The following is a 6,000-nucleotide window of genomic DNA, read 5'->3' on the forward strand; positions in this document are numbered from 1 at the left end:
ATGTAACAAGGAACAGAACTCCTTCTGTCCGGACTCCTCAGCTACGGCGCGAATTAATGAATCTATGACTAGGAGTCCTCGAAAGTCTACCACGAGATTGGCTCAACAGGTCATGTGAGTAGGAGAACTTGCGGAATTGCATCCGCAGTATCACCCATGAGGAATTGACACGTGTTTTCATGAACCTGTTAAAACGTGCACAGAAGTGTCTAGATGCAGATGGAGGGCACTTCCAACATTTATTATGAAGGTAAATGCATTTTATTTTCATTCCATTTGAAGTTTGTTTCAAATCATTAGTACCTCTCAATGTCATAACACGGGCCGGTTTTATCTGCCCACCCTGTAGTAATCCCTGTGTCGACTGAGGACTTCTTAAGTCGCCATTTCATGTGCAGAGGGGTAGAAGCAACGAGCACAGAATACAATACGAGCATTCTGTGCTCGTTGGGTAGAAGTTCCACTACACAACAAATCTATGCAGGAAAATTGTGTCTGTGTTACTGTCTTCCTCCGACGAGTTCAGCGCTGGACCTGAGGTATTCTTGCCATCGGGGGGGTTACAGGTAGTTTCTTTTGTTGTTACAGCCAAGCCGAGCCGAGCGGATTGGGAAGTATTAATCGCCCAAAAATATGCAGTCTTCAGTTTGTAGTGGTGTATGACTGTGTAGCCTGGGGACAGAACATCTAGAAACTTGGAGACGGTTACTTTTACTGTCCGACCAACCCCTCCTCCCGCACTAGCAGGTATACGGTACCATTCAGCTGCAAAACATTTTCTGAACAGACGTTATTGTATTGTGAGAGCGCAGCTGGATCAGTGAACGTAGATGGTCAAAGTTTTCAGTTTGTAGTGCAACGAACAATTCTGCTGTGTGTGAGTTCTTCTGTACTGACGTCACTGAAGCCTCTAGTTGTTCTGTCCCCGGTATACTTCTCACGTGAGTTCAGCAGTACAGTATATTTAAATTGATTACTTTACAAATTTAATTCAGTTTACTAATCACTCAATTTTATAGTATGATTCTTCTTTTCATTTAGCCTATATTATTGTAGTTGTATTATGATTTTTCTTTTCATTTATTTTATTGGATTTGTCTTTCTGGTGGTGTGATGGCATTAAGTTCACCTGAATAAATGAATGAATGAATGAATGAATGAATGAATGAATGAATGAATGAATGAATGAATAAATAAAATTTTCTACACTATTTTCCTTCTCTGAACACGTAAGTACGAATGGTTGTATCTCTATCTCGCCAAAAATACGTTAGAAAACTAATAGGCATACTGCTCTCGTAAACTGGGCGAATGTTTTCAGTATGATTGTACTTCCTTCCAGACTGCCGCTGTCACTGTCCCCTCCCACTCCAGTACCGCACTAGTCTAGTCGGAACCGCATTCCTCTCAGCACTAAACTCCTCAGAGGATGACAGTACTCGTATGACATTGGTATGATCATGATGAGAGATATCTTGCGGACCTGAGGGAAACCATAACACACGGGAATTCCAAGATGGCGAGGTGAATACGAAAGTTTTTAGTGTGGCTTCTGTGCAGGTCCATGCCGGAAAACCCTCGAGTAACATATGCGGGCGCCACCGAGCAGAGATAGCTTGCGACTGTCAATGAATTAACACGCTTATTGTGGCCGCTCGCGAAGCCACCAGTCTCTCCCCTCACTAAAGGCTCTCATATTCACCTCTTGGAATTCCACGTGTTATGGTTTCCCTCAGGCCCGTCAGATTTCTCGCACCATGATCATACCTCGAAATACGTCCGCCAATGTCATGCAATTAACACGGACAAAATTGTCCTCATAGATTTGTTTTACAGGGAAAACAAAATAAAATAAACTAGCCCACTCTGTAGTGACATTTCCTAGAACTTGCTGAAGTAATCTGCAGTATTAAATTGTTGAAATTCTATCAGTCAAAGATTCGAATGAATTCGGAGAAATGGAAGAGCGTCGCCAGAAGAACTGAATAAGGTACGTCCAACTATAAAATATGGAATTATTTTGCTCTCCCATGTTATTGTAACAGTCATACAATGTGAAATTGAATTACATTTATTAAATATTTCATAACTGAACTTCAGGAATAAGTATTTAAAATACAGCATTTATATTAATTGCATTTGCAAAGTTAAGTTATTAGTGTACCAAGGAATCCAAATCACAAACTCAACGAACAGAACGCAAGATTAAACTTGTTTTATAAGCGTACAGGTTTCCTCACCAGTAAGGTAAAAAAACTTACAATGGAAAAATTGAAAACATCAGCCAACATAATTATCTAGAAACTAAACTTTTCTTTTCACTAGGCCTACACGTTTCGTCTGGTGATGTGAAGAATTACACTAAATTATCTTTTAACACTCTTAGTCACTTCATGAAAAATTGAGACAAAAAGTGTCCCTAATGTTTCCCCCCCCCCCACTATTTTCCGGTTTTTCAAGATGTGTTCGGGATCTTCGTGAAGAGACGGGCTTCATGACAGCCACACGGGACTGTGCGGACTACTCGACTTGTTGGAGACTACAGAGTTCTACACAGTGGCGGCTCGTGATAAAATATTGTGTGTGTTCACAATTTTGTGGTTCCAAAATCGAAGAGAATTTGAAATCGTACGTTTAGTCTAATATGAAATGTCATTATTCCAATGTTTCACTATCGAAAAAAAACCGTATATAAATTCAAAACAACATGTAATAATAATAATAATAATAATAATAATAATAATAATAATAATAATAACAATAATAATAATAATGAAACTCAGTCTTTTTATTTCCAATTTTTCTTTGCTGTTCATAATTACTTGAACAGAATTCATTGTTTACGTTTGTTAAAAATGAATACATACCACAGTCTCGTTATTTCCAAACGCGTGTGTTCAGTAATATAGGCTATTTTGATTCACAACACACTGATACACTATAGCCTATACCAGTACTGTAATCCCACTCGCATAGATTGATTACTATAAATACATGCCAGTAAATATTATTCTTAAATATTATACACTGCCATACAGATACTTAAATTCATACCACCACCACCACAGTCAGCCAGCACGTGTTTGAAAGCCAAACTATGCTATTATGCCGACACTGAAGTATAGTAATTAACAAACTACACTCTCGTAGCAGCACTGTACACACATCCACGTAAGTAAACGTTCCTACAGTCAGATGCTGACATCTACAGGCTATTAAATTTCCTCCTCGAGATATAGCACGTGAACGATAGGCATCGATGGACCTGACATCTGTAGGATAGATACTCATCACGTTCACTTAACGCTTTGTGCTCTTGACGAGTCATATGCGGCCAGCTAAAGACAATTTTCTCCCGCGCATGCGTGAAATTCCTGTAACCTTCTTGAAAAGAGCACGGCTTGTACGTGAACGGATGTTGCCAAGTTTACATAAGAAGTTTATGCAAGATGCGGGAAGTTTAAAATACTCGATTCTGATATTATACATCAATACGGTATCAAATAATAAAACTAGTCGTGCATTAATGGAAACAAGGTGTTCACGTGCTCTTGTGCTCTTATTGACGCACCGCCACTGGTTCTACACAAAAATGGCCCGGAAATTACTTCATTATCGAACTGAATTAGTCACAAGTTTCAAAAGATGCATTAGGGAGGGAAGAGAGAAATTTCTGAAATCGGTAACATATCCCCGGGCCTACGCGTACCTCGTCATATGGACAGCGTATCCATTTCGACAGGATGAACTGAAAGGTTATACAGTAAAAATGAAAAATGGCAGCTATATTTCTTCTTCTTATCTGTTTGTCCACATTAGACCATAGCAAATTGCAAGTTGCTTCATCTAGGCTCGGTGGATCTGGACGCCACGATGCGTACGACGCAGCCATCTCTGCCTCACGCATCATTTCCGGTCACTTTTTCCCAATTCGTTTTTCCCAAAATAACAGTTCCCAATTCCTTTAATTCCAATTTAAATTTCGTTCAAAACGTTTTTCCCCGCAGCCATAGGCTAATTCCCAATGAATTCTTACCCAATTTATCTATCCAAAAATCTAATTTCATTTTTTTACATGAAACGTAACAACAATTCAATCAAAATCTAATTTCATTTTTTGCAACAACAATGCAATCAGTTAACATGTAACATATAGAAATTTTCCAGTTACATTTATAATGATCATATAAAAAATTTGTTATGAATAGACGGTGGAGGGGGGATGATTTCTCGTTGAATGTAAGTCCGCATTTATTATATATTACATTTTTTTTTTTCATTCAGACCATTGGCTCAACAGGTTTTAAACGTAAACAGACGACGTCAACATGCTACCGTATCTCCGTAGAGTAGAAGGAAAAGAAAAATAACGTACTGTAGTACATACCTTGCAAAGTTCAGTCTTCGTCATCATCATTATGTAATTACCAGAGTTGCAGTAAACGACGATATATTCTCGTAAGTTGTCGAAACTGAATCGTCTTCGCCTATCGCTTAAACAGTTTTTGTATCGACAGAATTTCTGAAGAAAACCTCTAAAATGGGGATCACTCAATTTCTATAGAGGAATATTTGCACTGAGCATCATGTTGCACGTGTCGTTAGACTCGCACAACTAAATGATGATGATGATGATGATGATGATGATGATGATGATGATGATGATGATGATGATGATGATGATGATGATGGTTCCTCAGATTTCATTTCAACGTATTTCCTGTGCGATGTACTGTTGCAATATTTCTCTATAGTCTGAGTTGTTCTGGTTTTTATTTCAATTTTACATACATTACACACGATATTGTCTTCGTTAATACATATAATGTCACTCTCATACTTCTTAATTGCATTTCGTATCTCTGAGCGAATTTAACGTTTTGCCATTATGAATGGATCAGCAAAACATATTCAACGCGTACTAAATACTTGAGCCGGATAACACAACTGCACACATTGCGTTGCAATGTTACTATGAACAGATGAGGGTTCCTTCGTTTTGTAGGCTGCTGTACTCGCCAGGTACACAAAAGACGGACGGCGCGGCACGTGCCATATACTCTGATACGAAACAACTTCACTTTTCCTTAAGTCATCCCGCATACAATGTCTAGTTATGAAGTAGTAATTATAATCTCTGCAAGGGGTGGTAAAAAGCTTGCATTAAACGGACAACTGTGTAATCGAAGAGATGCCTAAGGAGTGAAAGAAAACCTGAGTGTACTGCACTGCAATTACTAGAAGCATTAGAAATGTAATCGAAGTATGCACCAAACGCAGAAAAAGTACAACCAGGGATTCTTGTAAATAGAATGAAAAGAACGGCAGTGAACATGCTGAAATTATCTTTGTCGGTTGTTGCACAATGAGCTGCCCAAGAGAGAGAGAATTTAAAAAGAAGTTTAAGCGTGAACGGATGAAACACCAATCAACAGATCCCAGACCTATTGAAGAGCTTCAAGATATCCCAGAACATCATTTTCTAGTGTATGGCTAAGGAGAAGAGGAAGAAGAGCAGTCCGACCAGTTACGGTGTAATTTGGGATTACTTTTACCCTGTAAGTGTGTACATTAAAATAATTAGGTTTCTGTTATTTATTATTCGTGAGAAAGGGAAAATCTGTCATTCAAAGATGTGGATTGGTAACAATTACAATTGGAAACAAATCCACTGGGTGCAATGTTATTGGGGAAATATTTCTTTGGGCAAAACTGGAAAAAGCATCCGGTAATCCTCACTCACACACACAGATGCATGCATTTCGCTCACTCCTGTCTTCTAAGACCACATTGCTACGAAAGACTTTGGACTTATCCAGACCCAAACGAATTACCCTATACTTCATTTTATTTACAACCTTTGCAGAAAATTAAGAATCATTAAGTCCGGAAATGCACACGGCGGACTCTTGAAGCTCATGTTTTCTTTTGGCGGCTCCCAAAACATTTAATGTAAGTTCACGTTCTACCCATCATGCATTTATATAATGTAGTGAATTA

Source organism: Periplaneta americana, chromosome 9 (genome assembly GCF_040183065.1).
Source record: "Periplaneta americana isolate PAMFEO1 chromosome 9, P.americana_PAMFEO1_priV1, whole genome shotgun sequence".
NCBI classification, from domain to species: Eukaryota; Metazoa; Arthropoda; class Insecta; order Blattodea; family Blattidae; genus Periplaneta; species Periplaneta americana.